Source organism: Lactuca virosa, chromosome 3 (assembly GCF_052849685.1).
Source record: "Lactuca virosa cultivar CGN04683 chromosome 3, Lactuca_virosa_CGN04683_v6, whole genome shotgun sequence".
NCBI classification, from domain to species: domain Eukaryota; kingdom Viridiplantae; phylum Streptophyta; class Magnoliopsida; order Asterales; family Asteraceae; genus Lactuca; species Lactuca virosa.
Genome location: NC_136428.1, coordinates 90,047,106 through 90,065,754, shown reverse-complemented (window position 1 = coordinate 90,065,754; position 18,649 = coordinate 90,047,106). Strand labels below are relative to the sequence as shown.

Below are 18,649 nucleotides of genomic sequence, written 5' to 3'. Positions count from 1 at the left end.
GGGCGTAGCGGGCCCAGATGCAAACCCTAATATTTGGCTTGTGCACTATATAAGGAATGCTAAGGCTTTATCCTCAGCCACCATATCAGAGAGTGAAACCCTAAGAGAGCATTTCATTCGTCCTTAAGCTTGTGTGTGAGTGTTTTGAGCTAAAAGTGCCTTTGTGTGTTAGTGAAGAAGAAGGAGAGGAGCTTGTGGAGGCTAGGGCTTGAAGTCCAAGTTTGGATCTGAGTTCTTCAGAGGGAGGAGCTTCATCTAGAGGTATAAAGCTCAAAACTTTCCTCTTTATTTTGGTTTGGTGTTACATGGACCATTTCTAGGGTTAAAAGTCCCAAAGGTGGAGACTTTATGAGTATAAGGGACTCTATGGACCTAGATCTGTCCCATTTCAGTGATATATGTGTTATAGATCCATAAAAATCCCAACTTGGTCGTTGTTATGGGGTCATGCTTGAGTTATGAGCTTTTCTAGGGTTGGAAGTGGAATGTTATGGGTGTTGGTGACTACTACAGCCATGCAAAGGCTTAAAGTCACCAACTTTATGGATTAAGAGGCTTAGGGATGGCCAGATCTGGAAGTTGGACGTTTGTCTTAACTGTTTAAGACCCCAAAAGCTAAGGAGTCTAAAACTTGGAGTTACACGGGGCGTAATCCCAGTACGCGCGGCGTAAGGGGTCGCATTCCCCGTTTCTGTGAGGTCGCCGGGTACGCCCAACGTACAGGTTTGGTATGCGCAGCGTAACCCGGAGAGTTGACTTTTGTTGACTTTTAGGGTTTGGTCAACTTTAGGGTCTTTGAGCCATGAGAGGGGTAAAATGGTCTTTTACCCTTCGGAGAGTGCTAAGAGAGGGAATAGTCCAGCCTTGAGAGTTGTATTGATTAGAGTGCTTATTCCATGTGATTAGGCAGAGGCTAGACCAGATTTTACTGAGTTCGAGATTACCAAGTTACCCGAGGTGAGTCTTCTCACTATATTTTACCATAGAGTGGTAATTAGAGTTATGTGACAGAGTATCTTATATGCTTTTGTATGATGTGATTTCTATGTGATTTGTGCTATGTATGATTCAGAGTTTAGAGAGTTAGGACCGAAAGGTCCACCGAGTTAGGACCAGAGGGTCCACAGAGATATGGGACTGGAGGGTCCCACTAAGACACATTGACCAGAGGGTCATACAGAGTTATAGCCTCGAGTGGCTAATATGTGTTGTATGTGGTATTTTGGGGAACTCACTAAGCATTTATGCTTACGGTGTTGTGTTATATGTTTCAGGTACCAGTGAGGATCGCGGTAAGGCGCCGGCATGATGAGTACACACATGAGGAGTTTTTATATATTATGATCTTGGGTTGTGTTTCTATGGATTGATATGTGATATAATGACATTTTTTATAATATTTATGAATGAAAGTGTGTTTTTAAAATGAGAAAAATTATTTGAAAATTTTGGGTGTTACACTGTCTCTGTCTCTGTCTCTGTCTCTGTCTCTGTCTCTGTCTCTGTCTCTGTCTCTGTCTCTGTCTCTCTAGTTCGACATTGGATGTAGCCTATCATAAGATAGTGTGAACCACTAAAATCCCTATGTTTTGTGTGTTTTGATTTTCGTTTATGTTTTTTCTCGTATTCCTCATATTTGTTCCCCTTTATTGTTGTTCCTTACCTAACAACTAGTATCAGTGCTATGGATGAAGAGGGGAAAGTGATGATTAGTAAATTTGAAGGCCATGATTTTGGATTCTGGAAGATACGTATTGAGGATTACTTATATTAGATGAAATTACATTTACCATTATCTGAATAGAAACGTGAGAAGATAGATTTCACAGGATGGAGCTTGCTGGACCGACAGTCCCTTGGCGTTGTCAGATTGTCACTGGTGAAGAATATCGTATACAACATCGTCAATGAGAAGACCACATTTGGATTGATAAAGGCGCTATCCAACATGTATGAAAAGCCATCTGTATCAAACAAGGTTTAATTGATCATAAAGTTGGTAAACACGAAAATGAAGGAAGGAGTGTATGTGACAGACCACGTCAATAAGTTCAACTCGATAATATACAGGTAAGGATATGTTGAAATTAAATTCGAAGACGAAGTCCAAGCTTTACTATTATTATCTTCGTTGCCTGAAAGATGGATTGGAATAGTTTCTACAGTTAGTAGTTCTTCAGGAACTATGAAACTCACATTCGAAAGCATCAGAGATCAGATTCTTGTTAAAGATGTTCGGAGAAGGAATGAAGGAGAAGGTTCGACTAGTTTACTCAATATGGAAGAGAAGGGAACGAGACAAAATATAGTTGGATACGGAAGAAAAAAAGATCATAATCAAGGAAGAGATGATATTCAAGAAGTAGAAAAGAAGTCATCTACTGGAAATGTAATGAAAGATGACATTTCAGAAATAAATGTCATAAACCTCCTGCAGATAATGGAAAGAAAGAGATGAACGTGGCTGAAGAGTACGTGATTCACTAATTTGTTGTGTAGAGAATCCAGTCGAGTTTTCGGTGATGGATTCAGGAGCACCGTTTGACGCTTACCACAACAAAGAAATCATGAGAAGTTTTAGACCTCACAGCAGAACTATTCGTCTGGTAGATGGTAAAATTATAAAGTTTACTGGTATTGGAGATGTAGCTTTAAAATCTTCGATGGGTACTACTTGGATTTTAAAGGATGTGAAATACATTCTTGACCTCAAGAAAATGTTAATCTTAGCAGGATAGCTAGATAAAGAGGGACATGATGTAAATTTTGGAAAAGGTAAATGGAAGGTTATTAAAGGGAACTTGGTAATTACTCAAGGAAAGAAGAAGGGAAATCTATATATTATGGAGTTGACCTAAGGAGAAGCAAATACAACTATTTGAGATGAGGAGTCCTTTACTTTATGACACCAAATACGTGGCCATATGAGTAAGAAAGGAATGAAGATGCTTGCTTCAAAAGGTAAAATCCTACAACTGAAGAATATGACAATCGACTTCTATAAACCATGCGTATTTGGTAAACAGAAAAGAGTTACTTTCATGAAGACGTGCCATCTACTAAAATCAGAGAAGCTTGAGCTGATACATTGTCACACCCCCAAACCAGAACGGCAGAAACATTCGGGGGCGGAGGACTTCATGTATAGTTTCACAACAATGCATAATAGTAATCAAAGTACAACAACAACCATTGTATTTACGAAGTTATAATTCTTACAACTGTGATCAAAACATAATATATATGAACCCAAAAGTACGAGTTTTAAAAGACATGAGTTTATAGATCTCCGTCTTCTCAAAAGCTGTGGCTGTACCTGTATGACTGTTTCCCTGAAAATACAAGTAGTTTTTGAAAAAGTGTCAACAGTTAAGTTGGTGAGTTCATAAGTATGTTTGCAACTGAATTTTTTTTTCTTGTGTATTGATAATGTGAATATGTTTTTCCAAGAAAATCCTATATTTTCTACTATGTTATACTGTAAACAAAATGTATAATGATTTCTATAACAACAACTTGTAAAATGTGGTTATACAAATAAAAGGAAAAAACTTAAAAAATGATTATGGACTACTAAATGAAAATGCCTACCTGAATATGTATTTAAAAGAATATGTATTTTACAAACAGGATGGGGTGCTTCGAGCATGTTGTTCTTATAATCTCATCCAAAACCACTTGTATTGTTCCGACTAACATGTTACACATGCTAAACACATTACGATTTAACATATTTATGTGTGACTTTATATGGGGTTTTTCTTGTATGATAGAGTTAGAAAGTGAGACAATATCTCATAAAACCATGAAAAGTGTGTTTTCCCTGAATTGAAATAGTATTCCATGTTTATACTTGTAAGATAATGTATAAGTTTTATAATTAAATAAAACTACGTGAAGTGTTACTTATTCATGCAATAATCATTTTGTTCAATGCCAAATTGTGAGTTATCATAACCATGTTTGATGACCTAGGATCGCCTGAACACAACGTTCTTCAGGCGTTGTAATATAGTACGATAGTTGTCACCACAGGTCTGCCGACCTAGCTATTGCAAGCAGCTCTGGTGCGGGATTGTCAGACCCATATAGATCTATACACAATTGTCATGCTCTCCCTCAAGGAGACTCTGGTTATAATTTTCAGGACTTTTGTTTTATACTTAAATAAGTACTTGAAGCATGTCTCACAATTGCTATATTGATGATTACATGTAGAATAATGAAAAGTTACTTTGTAATAACTACGCTGAAAGTAAGTTTCATAAACTATATAAAATATAGTTTTATATGTTTGTTTCTCAGTAAAGTATTCTGTTTGTTTTTTGATAATTATGTTATCTACTTTTTTTCCATCATGTACTCTGTTTTTTTCTGTTATGTACTATGTTTGTTTTCCTGTTATGTACTTTGAAACTTGAAACCAATGAATGAGTCCTCTAAACTATACCTATTATAGTTTAGTTGTTTGTTTTAGAATCTGTAATATTGTTATTCCATGAAATTCTCTGTTTGTACCCATGTAGTATCAAAAAGTTTGAAGACCATTTTATATTTATATAAATGTAATATTTGTATAATTGTGATTAATTAGATCTTCGATTAAATAACTTTACCCCAAGCCCACAACCAAACAAGGAACATGAAATGGGGTCAAATTACATATTCTAAATCTTCTGAATCCAAATTATATAATTACCACAAATATAAATATGTAATTTTGACAATTATAACAATTTAAAAGTACTAAAAACATTTGAAAACTTTTAAGATATTAACACAATTCTATTGTGTTTCACTTGTATTCCCCCCCCCCCCCCCCCTTTAAAACAGTTAAAAATCATAAAAATGTAGGGGTATGAACTTACCTTTCGTGAGTGATTTGATTGAAGATTTGGTTTAGGATGTTACTTCCACGAGTGAAATCCCGTAGTAAAACAAGTCTTATATAGCAATTTGTGTAGTATATATGCAACCAATTAGTGAATATAATCATAGGAATGATTGGAAATTGGACTAATTTGTAAGTATAACTTACAAATAGAAGTGTTAGAAACAAAGTTTGAAAGCTGTAAGCTGTTCACGGCCAGAAGAGGGGTTCACGGCCCAAGAACACTTGGTGTTCTTGAGTTCACGGCCCCAATAGTGAGGATGTTCTTGTGTTCTCGATTGATGCTCTTGATAATTTGAAGAACACTTGAAGATTCAAGTGTTTTTGGCCCAAGTTTATGAAGATTTGAGATGTTTTCTTGAAGAATCGAAGAACATATGGTGTGTTAAGCAAGATCCAAAGGTGAAAGGAGGATCTTTGGATGATAGATTAGAGCAAACTTGAGTTTTTGGTTGATGAACTTTGAAAGAGAAGTGTGTGTTTGCGGCCGAAGTGTGAAGAATGAGAGAAAATCAATGTTTCACATATATATAGGCTAAAGGTTCACTGCCGAGGGGTTCACGGTCCGAAGTTGGCAAATGGTTCACGGACCGAAGTCGGCAAACGGTTCATAGCTATGCGAAGTTGTTCACTGTCCGAGGGTTTGCGGCCCATGTTTGCGGTTCGAAGGGAAGAAAGAAGAAAAGATGCGAGGTTTCTCGATTTTTAACTAATTCCCTTCTTGAACATATAACACCTTGAATACAAGGTGTAAACAATTATAAAACATTAATCTAACCCATTTATGATAAATTAAGATTTAAGTTGACCTTAGTTGACCAAATTGACTTTTACAAGTAGAAAATAACGTGATGTTACATACATTCTGATGTCTTCGATCCCACATCAGTTTCATCAACAGGAGGTTCCTGATATCATGTTACCTTTATAGATGATGCTACAAGAAAGGTATGGGTTTACTTTCCAAAAAATAAATCTGACATTTTCTGTACTTTTAAAAGGTTTAAAGCTGTTGTGGAGAACGAGACGAATCTGAAGATTAAATATTTGAAGTCAGATAATAGAGGTGAATACATCAACAAGGAGTTTATTGATTATTGTGCAGAAGACGGGATCAGAATACTAAAGACTGTGCCAGAAACTCCTCGGAATAACAGTGTTGCAGAGAGGATGAAAAAAAATTAAACAAGAGAGCGAAGAGCATGAGGTCACATTAAAGGATTCCAAAAATGTTATGGGTAGACTCAGTGAGAACAACTTCTTACATTATAAATCGCAGACCCCTGTCTCTTTGGGTTCTCCACTGTGACAATCAAAGTGTTGTACATGTCGTGAAGAATCCAGTGTTTCACAGCCAAACGAAAAACATAGAGTTGTGATATCATTTGATAACTGATGGTACACTAAATCTGAGGAAAATCCTTGGTATGAAGATTCCAATTGATATGTTTACTAAGGTGGTATCAGCTGATAAGTTGAAGTTGTGCATGACTTCAACTAGGCTTCCAAAAATTTGAAGAGGAGGCAAAAAGAGAGAGAGAGAGAGAGAGAGAGAGAGAGAGAGAGACGAGTGTTACATAGGATGCGGACTTTTGGATGGCTGCTGAATGATGATCAAGTCTCCAAGTGGGAGATTGTTAGATATGGAGACTTATCATCATGACTGAAATTTAAAGACTGAAATTTTTTGGGTGCATACCACAATGATGATCAAGTCTCCAAGTGGGAGATTTTTAGATATGGAGACTTATCATCATGACTGAAATTTAAAGACTGATGTTTTTTGGGTGCAGACCACAAGATCTCGGACGCGACCTGTCCGACCAATTTTTTTGACGGACTTGGCCTTTTAGATATTTAGGTTAAATTTTCTAGTTTATATACTTATTATTGGACGTATCTGTAATATTGTAGCAAAAAGCATGTGTGGAAAATCTCTCTCTCTCTCTCTCTCTCTCTCTCTCTCTCTCTCTCTCTCTCTCGACACTGGATGTAGCATATCGTAAGAAAGTGTGAACCACTTAAATACATGTGTTTTGATTTTCGTTTTTGTTTTTTTTTTCTCGTATTTCTCTGACCTGTTTCCGTTTATCCGTGTTCTTTACCTAAAAAAAATAGCCTAATTAAACTTATTATTATTCTAGGATATATATATATATATATATATGTATATATATATATATATATATATAGACACTCACACACACAAATATTTTAAGATGATAGAACAATATATTTAAAAGTCTCTAACAAGAATCATAAAAGGATGCTAAAACATCCAAGTAATCAAATATATAAAAACATTGCCTTTGCCTAGTAACTTGGGATGAAAATAACTGAATAACTCCCTTGTGGAAGAATTTGGCTCATATCACGCAAGAATGGTTTTTATGTGTCCTTCTAGGTTATCAAAGACCGATGTAATTAAAGACCTATCTTGTAGAACTTGTATTTTGCATTTATATCTGTTTTCGAAGTCACTTGTCAAACTTACGAAACAGATAGGTGATTCATGACTATTAGAGATGAGATATGATTTGATTTTTTTAAATCCTGTTATGGCCAGTTAGCTATTGTATGTATATCTGTGTATTATATATACTAATCAATGAAGATGAATATATTAATTTAAAATTCCTCACATTGACCCATTCCACTGTCAACTTTGTGTACTATTTCGTTCAACTTATTTGAAAGTTTCATAACTATTTCATGAAACACTTATAACTAAACTCTTGGAAGAAGTATATCCATTTGTGAAACTCCAAACTTGAAATATATTTCTGCATATGATTTGAAATCTGCCATTTATCATTCTCTCTTTATCCATCTCCGTGTCCAAGTTTGGTATTAGTCATGAGCTTCACAGAAAGTAGCAGTTTATCAAGGTTTTTGGTCCTCCTGTTTTTCACTTTATCCATCACTATCTCATATGGAACCAACACTCTATCTACAAACCAGTCTCTGTCAGGAGACCGTACAATCATATCCGAAGGTGAAAAATTCGATTTGGGTTTCTTCAAGGCAGGTAACTCTTCCAACTATTACATAGGCATCTGGTATAAGAAACTCTATTCAACTCCTCCTATCATAGTTTGGGTGGCAAACAGAGAAACACCCATCTCTGATAGATTCCATTCATAATTAAAAATCATTGATGGTAATTTAGTGCTCTTAAATGAGTCCAAGTTCCAGATTTGGTCCACAAACATCACCACCCCCACCACCACTTTGAAGTCTGCAATAGCTGTTCTTCGTGATGATGGTAACTTGGTTTTGAGTGACAGCTCAAATTCAGTTGAACCTATTTGGCAAAGTTTTGATCACCCAACGGATACTTGGTTGCCTGGTGCTAAATTTGGTTATGATAATAGAACAAAAAGGAACCAGGTTCTTACATCATGGAGAAGCAAAGAAGATCCAGCTGTTGGACTCTTCTCTTTGGAGCTTCATCCGTCTAGCAATGAGTATGTGATCCAGTGGAATGGCTCCCATTAATATTGGACAAGTGGTGCTTGGAATGGGAAAACATTTGACTTTGTACCTGAAATGACATCGAATTCCCTTTTTAATTTCAGCTACCATAAGAATGAGAACGAGAGTTATGTTACTTACACAGTGTATAATCCTTCCATTACATCTAGCTTCGTAATAGATGTTTCTGGTCAAGTTCAGCAACTAACATGGGTGGAGACTGCCAATGACTGGAATTTGTTCTGGTCTCAACCTAAAACACGGTGTGATGTCTATGCTCTGTGTGGGACCTTTGGGATTTGTATGTTGAGTATGAATCCACAGAAATGTTGAGTGTGAATCCACAGAAATGTTGAGTGTGAATCCACAGAAAAGCTGGTCAAAAATGGCAAGAACAATGTGAAGTTGTGAAGCCACAATTGTTGAATGAAGACCCAGTTGTGTTTTTTGACTACTTCTGATTTCCATCTCTATATAAGAGATTATTCTGTATTTGTAAAACTTGTATCTAGTGTAACACAGAAAGAGTGCAGATTAGCACCAAGAAATGTAAATTCCTAGTTACCGGTGGACGTAGGTCAGAGAAGGACCGAACCACGTTAAATCCCTCATGTTTATCCTTGTGTTCTTGTTTTTCGTGAGCTGTGTGTGTGTTTAGAGTCGTGTGTTAAGTGTCTCGATCCTAACAAGTGGTATCAGAGCAAGGTTTTAGCTCCAGAAGGTGATTTTATGTTTTTGGTCGAATTTTTTTTTGTCAAAAACGATTTTGGTGTATACCGTTGGAAAGGTCTCGTTCCGAAGATTCCGAAAATATTTTTTTCTGAATTTTTTGACCACCGGAAGACATCCAAATCGCCGGTCAAAGGTTTGCCGGAATAGTGACCGGAAAAACCAGTTCCGCCGGAGAAGACGACACTGTAGACCGGAGTTCCGCCGGAGAAGACGGCACTGTAGACCGGAGTTCCGCCGGAGAAGACGACACTGTAGCAACACTGTAGCAACACTGTAGCAGTTTAGCCCCTAATCTTTCAGAAAACGGCAGAAAGCAGTAAGCTTCAGATTGAGAAGTTTGATGGGAAAGATTTTGGTTGGTGGAAGATGCAAATTGAAGATTTGCTCGTACAGAAAGACTTGGACGCAGTTTTAGGTGAAAAACCGGAGGCGATAACACAGGCAAACTGGGAGATTTTGGATAAGAAGGCCAAGGCATTTATTAGACTGACTTTGTCAAAGGATGTTGCCTTCAACATTTTGAAGGAGACCTCGGCAAAGGGAATCATGGAGGCATTGTCTAATATGTACGAGAAGCCGTCGGCAGCAAATAAAGTCTTCCTGATTTGGGAACTAGTCAACACAAGGATGAGGGAAGGAAGTTCAGTTACAGTACACATCAACAATTTGAACTCGATTTTATCCAGACTTGGGTCAGTGGGAATAAAATTTGAGGATGAAGTTCAAGCTTTACTACTATTATCATCATTACCTGACAGTTGGTCCGGAACAGTTACAGTCGTTACTAGTTCCGCAGGATCGAAAGAGCTCACTTTTGAGGGAATTCGGGATTTAATTCTAGGCGAAGACGTCAGACGAAGAAATTCCGGGGAATCATCAAGTGAACAATTGAATGCGGTCAGAGGTAGAAGAAATAACAGAGGTAGTGGGAGTGGGAACAGGAGAAGGAGTCAGTCGAGGACTCGAAATGATGTGACTTGTTGGAACTGTAAAGAGGTTGGACATTTCAGGAATCAATGTCCAAAAGACAAGAAAGAAGTTAACGTTGCAGTAGACCATTCAGATGATGATGTTTTGATCTGTAGTGTGGAGAGCAATGTGGATTCCTGGGTTATGGATTCGGGTGCTTCATTTCACGCTACCCACAGCCGTGAAGCACTGCGGAATCTGAAAGAAGGGGATTTTGGTAAGGTAAGACTGGCGAACGATGAGGTTCTTGATGTGACGAGCATAGGTGACTTAGTTTTGAAAACTCCAGTTGGTCCATGGACTTTGAAGGATGTCCGGGTAATTCCAAGTCTGAAGAAACAATTGATTTCTGTTGGGCAGTTGGATGAACAGGGACACGAGGTTAAGTTCAGGAATGTGCAGTGGAAGGTTGTCAAAGGAAATCTTGTAATAGCTCGTGGACATAAGAGGGGTTCATTATATATGGTCAGATTACCATCTGAGGGAGTAACCGTCCCAGTTCAGAAGAAAAACAAAATCCGGTTCATAGAGTCTCGTGGACAGAAGAAGGTTTGCTTTGCAGATGGCAAACCCAGAGTCACAGGTCAGATTCAGGTTGAACATGTTTGGAACGGTTCAGAAAAACCAGTCAAGGGCATTCATAGCAGTGGGAGCAAGGGTTGTGCTTCAGCTAGAATACCTAGAACACTGTGGGTTAAGAGAACCAGTATTTCATCTGTAAAAGTCTCTCCAGATTATCTGCTTCATATGGAGAGTGTCGTTTGTTCTCAGGATGTTCCAGGATCGGGCAGTTCATTTCAGTGGGAGCCGATGGAGACAGAGAACAGGTCAGTGGCAGACTTAGCCATGACTGATGTGTTGGAGCTAACGAAAGCTTCAACTGGCCTTCAGGTTAATTGAAGAGAAGGCCAGGGTAACTAGGAAGGAGTTAAGATCAAATACAGATGCACAGTTGAAGCACATGTGAAGATTGTTCCGTGGCTTCAAGTGGGAGATTGTTGAGTATGAATCCACAGAAATGTTGAGTGTGAATCCACAGAAATGTTGAGTGTGAATCCACAGAAAAGCTTGTCAAAAATGGCAGGAACAATGTGAAGTTGTGAAGCCACAATTGTTGAATGAAGACCCAGTTGTGTTTTTTGACTACTTCTGATTTCCATCTCTATATAAGAGATTATTCTGTATTTGTAAAACCTGTATCTAGTGTAACACAGAAAGAGTGCAGATTAGCACCAAGAAATGTAAATTCCTAGTTACCGGTGGACGTAGGTCAGAGAAGGACCGAACCACGTTAAATCCCTCATGTTTATCCTTGTGTTCTTGTTTTTTGTGAGCTGTGTGTGTGTTTAGAGTCGTGTGTTAAGTGTCTCGATCCTAACATTGTAGGCAGACTGTATCACAATTCTGTAATTGCTTCATTGGCTTCAAACCTAGATCAGAGAGTGATTGGAATCAGAGTGATTTCTCCGGTGGGTGTGTGAGAAAAACTGATTTGCAGTGTGGTGGGAACACAGTAATTACTGATTTTGTCATGATTAAAGCCGGGACCCCAACTTCAAATAATACTGTGGAAGTTGGGAGTGCCGAAGAATGTCGTACCACCTGTTTGAACAATTGCTCCTGTCATGCTTACTCTTTTGTCGATAATCAGTGTTTGGTTTGGGATGGAGATATCTTGAACCTCTCCGAAGACAATGATAGTGGAGAAACAATCTATGTCAAAGTTGCTTCTAAAGATCTTCCACATCATACAAAGAGTTATTGGGTCATTGTGGCTGCTGTTGTAGGTGGGGCTTTTCTCTGGGGTCTAATTTTGGTTTTAATATATAGAAAAAAGAGAATCTCAGTTGGAAAGACGACAATGGTGTTGTGTTCCAGCCTCCAAAGCTATAGTAGCCATCATTGTTGACAAAATGAAACCTACGGGACAAGTTTTTCTTCCCACCCTATGATGAACACAATTAATAGACGCAACTACAATGGTGGCTGCCAAGACTATAAATAGAGACTTCATTCTTCAGTTGTATGCATCCCAAAAACACAGACAAACAGATAGTATAACACTTAGAGTGAGAGTGTTAGTGAGAGGGTTGATTTTTTGTAATAGTTGAGTGTGAGAGTTGCTCCACCTATTGTAATTCTATTTTCGTGTTTAATAGAAGAGTTTTCCAACCCCAACAACTGGTATCAGAGCCCCGTTTGGTGTCCAGGGAATTCTTTACGAATTTCGCTGTTTTTTCGTCAAATTTTTTTTGTCTCAAAATCCATTTTTGAGTACACCGTTGGAAAGGGCTTGTTTCAAGGATTCCGAAAATATATTTTTCGTAAATTTTTTACCACGGGAAGACCTCCAAAACGTCGGTCAAAGTTTGGTCAAAATCGCCGGAAAATATCGCCGGAAAATCCAGTCGCGGGAAAGCCTCGCCGGAGAAGAAGGAGTGACGTCATCAGTGACATCAACAGTGACGTCATCATTGACCAGAGTTTCAGATATTTTCAGTTTAGCCCCTGAAGTTTCCGAAAATTTCAAACAGGTCCCTCTGTTTCTAAAACACTGCAGTTCGGTCCCTGTTTGTTCCGAAAGTAACCTGTTTGCTCCCTAGACTTCAGAAAAGTTTCAGAAAGGTCCCTGGTTGGCAGAAACGTTTCAGATTAGTCCCTGTAAGCTGCGAAAATTACAGTTTAGTCCCTATAATTCTGAAAAGTTACAAACTAATCCATAACTTTTCAAGAAAGTATATTTTGAGCCCGAAAAATTCTACCCCACCATTTTTGACGCTTCTGAATCCAACCGAGAGCTCGGTTTTATCTAATTTTTCAACGAAATATTTGTAAAATAAATTTGCAATTATTTTCGATGGAATCTACAAGTACGATTACGATGGTTCGACTTACGCCCACAAATTACAACATGTGGAAGCCAAGGATGGAAGATTTGCTTAATCTGAAAGATTTAGCAGAGCCTATAGAAAAGCAAGGCGTCAAACCCAACACGAAGACAGACAAAGTTTGGACGAGAATAAACAGGAAAACGGTGGCACAAATTCGACAGTGGATCGACCACAGTGTTTTTCATCATGTCTCTCAAGAGACAGACGCGTACAAACTTTGGGAGAAGCTCGAGAATATGTATCAGGCAAAGACGGCACGCAACAAGACCTTGCTGATGAGGCGCCTTGTAAACCACAAGTTACGAAGTGGTACGTCCATAACCGAGCATACGAGTCAGTTCCAGGATCTCGTAAACCAGCTCGGTGCTGCTGATTGGGTTCTCAAAGACGAGGAACAAGCCATATTGCTCTTGAGTTCTATACCAGATAATTAGGAGACGCTTGTTGTGACTCTCAGCAATTCTGCCCCCGGTGGTAAAGTGACAATGGAGATGGTCACAGATGCCCTAATGAACGAGGAAGCCAGAAGGAAAGAAGCTGGTACAGACCAGTCTTTTGCCCTCGTGTCAGAAAACAAAGAAAGAGGCGGAGGTAGAACTGGAGGCCGAGGTCGAGGTAGAGGCAGAGGTAGACATGGTCAAAGTAGAGGAAGATCCCAAGATCATGGGAAATCACGAGATCGAGGGAAATCGCGAGAGCGAGGTAAATCTTCAAATACATGGTTCGAAGGCTATTGCAATCATTGTAATTATTATGGCCACAAAAGGAGTGATTGCCGAAGGTTCTTACGAGAGCAGCCCGAGACAAGCCAGAATCCAAGCAGGGAGAATGGTGAAACCATGGTCACGATAACACAAGACGTTGCCCTTGTTACATACGAGGAGGAAGCATGCCTACATGTTGAAACTCATGATGATGAGTGGGTGATTGATAGCGCTGCATCATATCATTCGACTCCAAACCGGGATTTATTCAGTACTTATAAACCCGGAAACCATGGTACCGTGAAGATGGGAAACACCAGTTTCTCAAGCATTGCTGGTATTGGTGATGTGCATTTAAAGACCAATGTTGGATGTACATTGGTGTTGAAAGATGTTCGGCATGTCCCAGAGCTGAGAATGAATCTTATCTCAGTTGGAGCTCTTAATGTCCAAGGATATGATAATCAATTAAAAAATGGCACCTGTAAGTTGTTGAAAGGTGTTATGGTTGTTGCAAGGGGAAAACTTGATGGTACTCTTTATAAAAGTCATGCAAAGTTGCTTCAACCAAGTCTCAATGTTGTTAAAGAAGAGACATCACCAAACTTGTGGCATAGAAGACTAGGCCACATGAGCGAGAAGGGATTGACGACTCTTGCAAAGAAGGAGTCCATTTCAATGGCAAAAGATGTTGCCTTGGATCCTTGTAAATACTGCCTATTCGGGAAACAACACAGAGTTTCCTTTAGCTCCACAAGAAAGAACCGCTATGAGTTGCTGAGCCTTGTCCACTCCGACGTATGTGGACCCATTGAAGTAGAATCTCTTGGTGGAAGCCGATATTTTGTGACATTCATTGACGATGCGTCACGAAAGGTATGGGCATACTGTTTGAGAACGAAGGACCAAGTATTGGACCGCTTCAAAGCTTTTCATGCAATGGTGGAAAGACAAACAGGCAAGAAGCTAAAATGTCTCCGATCAGATAATGGAGGAGAATACTATTCCCGTGAGTTCTCTAAATACTGCACGGAACATGGTATCAGACATGAAAAGACTGTCCCACGAACCCCACAACACAATGGTGTAGCAGAACGGATGAATCGCACCATTGTTGAGAAAGTTCGATGCATGCTCAGCATGACTAAACTCCCAAAGCCATTCTGGGGTGAAGCTGTATTGACATCTTGCTATCTAATAAATAGGTCACCTTCCGCTCCATTGAATTTTGAAGTTCCGGAGAAGATATGGACGGGTAAAGACATATCATATTCTCACTTGAGAGTATTTGGGTGCAAGGCGTTTGCACATGTATCAAGTGAAATGCGGAAGAAGTTGGACCTCAAATCCACTCCATGCATCTTTATTGGATATGGAGATGAAGAGTTCGGGTACAGGCTATGGGACCCAGAACAAAAGAAGGTTATTCGAAGTAGAGATGTGGTTTTTTATGAAAACCAGTATTATGATTTCAAGGCACCGGTTAACAAGCAACAAAGCTCCAAAGTTTCTGATATAATATCTGAAAATAAAGAAGATGTTTCCGCTGAAGAAGTGGATGAAGAAGTCGATGATGTACATCAAGAAGGTGTTGAGCAGGGGGAGCTTCCACCCCTGGATAATTCAGATCCACTGCCAGAAGTTGCAAACGAAGGAACTCAAGTTAGACGATCCGAACGAGTACGTGCTCCATCAACAAGATATCCGACTTCAAACTACATCCTTCTTACTAGTGAGGGGGAGCCAGAGAGTTTTCAAGAAGCTCAATCTCATATTGACAAAGCAAATTGGCAGAAGGCCATGGAAGAAGAAATGAATTCTTTGCAGAAGAATCAAACATATGAGTTGGTAAACCTCCCCAAAGGAAAGAAAGCCTTGAAAAACAAGTGGGTTTTCAAGTTGAAGAAAGACGGCAAGGGAAATACTATGAAGTATAAGGCGAGACTCGTTTTCAAAGGTTTCCAACAAAAAGAAGGAATCGACTTTGATGAAATTTTTTCGCCAGTTGTGAAGATGATGTCTATCCGAGTTGTACTCGGATTAGTTGCCAGTCTAGATCTTGAACTTGAGCAGATGGATGTGAAAACAGCCTTTCTCCATGGTGATTTGGATGAAGAAATATACATGGAGCAACCTGATGGCTTTAAAGTCCCAAAGAAAGAGCATTTCGTCTGTAAATTAAAGAAGAGCCTTTATGGTCTTAAGCAAGCCCCAAGGCAGTGGTACAAGAAGTTTGATTCATTTATGATGAATCATGAGTACAAGAGAACTGTTGCAGACCATTGTGTCTATCTGAAGAAGTTTCCAGATGGGAAATTTGTCATCCTTTTGCTCTACGTGGATGATATGTTGATAGTGGGCCAAGATGCAATGATGATCAATAACTTGAAGAAAGATTTGTCTAAGTTCTTTGATATGAAAGACTTAGGCCAAGCACAACAGATATTGGGCATGAAAATTATCCATGATAGAAAATCAAGAAAATTGTTCTTATCACAGGAAGAGTATGTTGAACGTGTGATCAAAAGGTTCAACATGGAAAATGCCAAGCCCGTTGGTACGCCCTTGGCTAACCACTTCAAGTTGAGTAAGAAAAATTGTCCATCTTCTGAGAAAGAAAAAGAAGAGATGAAGGCAGTCCCCTATTCCTCAGCCGTAGGAAGTCTTATGTATGCAATGGTGTGTACAAGACCAGATATTGCTCATGCTGTCGGTGTTGTGAGTAGATATCTAGCTAATCCGGGAAAACAACATTGGGAAGCAGTCAAATGGATACTTCGATACCTGAAGGGTAGTTCGAAACTATGTTTATGCTACGGGGGAGCAAAGCCAGTCGTGGAAGGTTATACAGATGCTGATATGGTAGGAGATCTTGATAGTAGGAAATCTACATCAAGTTACATTTTTACTTTGGCAGGGGGAGCTATCTCGTGGCAATCCAAGTTACAGAAGTGTGTCGCACTGTCAACAACAGAAGCCGAGTATATTGCTGCCGTTGAAGCTGGGAAGGAGCTTATATGGATGAAACGGTTTCTTCAAGAATTAGGCTTTCCACAAGAAGAGTACATCATTCATTGCGATAGTCAGAGTGCTATGGACCTGAGTAAGAACTCGATGTACCATTCCCGTACAAAACATATTGATATATGTTATCACTGGCTTAGAGAAGCAATTGAGGGACGAGAATTGAAGTTGTTAAAGATCAACACCAATAACAATCCTGCAGACATGTTGGCAAAGGTGGTGACACAAGAGAAACACAGACTATGTGCTGACATAGTTGGGATGAGGATTGTTGGACGGAGACTGGAGGGGGAGATTTGTTGTGTTCCAGCCTCCAAAGCCTCCAAAGCTACAGTAGCCATCATTGTTGACAAAATGAAACCTACGGGACAAGTTTTTCTTCCCACCCTATGATGAACACAATTAATAGACGCAACTACAATGGTGGCTGCCAAGACTATAAATAGAGACTTCATTCTTCAGTTGTATGCATCCCAAAAACACAGAGAAACAGATAGTATAACACTTAGAGTGAGAGTGTTAGTGAGAGGGTTGATTTTTTGTAATAGTTGAGTGTGAGAGTTGCTCCTCCTATTGTAATTCTATTTTCGTGTTTAATAGAAGAGTTTTCCAACCCCAACAAATGGAGGGATCATTGGTGTCGTTCACCTACAAAGATTTAAAAACAGCCACCAAAAATTTCTCCGACAAATTAGGAGGAGGTTGTTTTGGCTCTGTTTTTAAGGGGATACTACATGATTCGTCTATTGTAGCAGTGAAAAAGCTTCAAAGCATTAGCCAAGGAGAGAAGCAGTTCAGGAACGAAGTCAGCACAATCGGATCCATCCAACACATTAATCTTGTACGCCTTCGTGGGTTCTGTTCTGAAGGGAGGAATAAGTTGTTGGTGTATGATTACATGGAAAACGGTTCTCTGGACACCCATCTTTTCCGTGGAAACAAGGTATCAGATTGCACTAGGAGCTGCAAAAGGGCTGGCCTATCTTCATGAGAAGTGCAGAGACTGTATAATTCACTGTGACATAAAGCCAGAAAACATTCTCTTAGGTGCAGATTTCAGTCCAAAAATTGCAGATTTTGGTCTGGCAAAACTTGTTGGTCGATATTTTAGTAGGGTTTTGACGACTATAAGAGGGACACCTGGGTATCTAGCACCAGAATGGATATCGGGGGTGGCTGTCACAGCCAATGCAGATGTTTATAGCTATGGAATGATGCTTTTTGAATTGGTCTACGGAAAATGAAATGTAGTACATTGTGAAGATTCAAGGAGTACATTCTTCCCAGGTTTGGTTGCAAATGTTCTTATGGAGGGAGGTGATATCCTTAGCCTGCTAGACAGTAGATTAAATAGGGAAGCTAGTGTTGAAGAAGTCTCGAAAATTTGCAAAGTTGCATGTTGGTCTATCCAAGATGAGGAAGACAGTAGGCCTGTTATGAGTTTGGTGGAACGGATTCTTGAAGGGGTTTCGGATGTGAGCATGCCTCCGATCCCCCAAATTGTCACTTTATATGTTGAGAATATGGAGGATCCTGTTTTCTTCACTGATTCACCCTCAAACAGGTGTTCAGTACTACAGAGCAATTCTTCAGTTGAGGACTCCCAGTCGAAGGGCTCGTCTTTCTGACCGTGATTCTTTTTATATTCTCTGTTATGTTTACAATAGATATTGTGTCGTGATAAAAATAAATGAGTCATTGACTTTTTGTTGCAAATGGATGACTGATATTTTTAATATGCTATACTCTACAAAAATGAAGTATTTTGGAGAAATATGTTTCAGGAATGATGATTTCTTAGCGTTTAGTCGTTTACTTATCTACAACTGTTCAAACTTCCTTTTTTTTTTTTTTCTGCACTAGAGCTCTATTGGCATATTTGTGTCAGCTTGGATCTCGTTTGCTAGAGAATAATGGTTGAGAAAGTTGAAATTATGGATTTTATTCTAAATCAAACTAATATT

General features: G+C 39.1%; 1 pseudogene; it reads left to right on the top strand.

The window, feature by feature from the left end:
• Positions 1 to 7,637: 7,637 nt before the first annotated feature.
• LOC145163804 (G-type lectin S-receptor-like serine/threonine-protein kinase At2g19130) lies at positions 7,638 to 18,313 on the top strand (annotated as a pseudogene).
• The last annotated feature ends 336 nt before the right edge of the window (positions 18,314 to 18,649 follow it).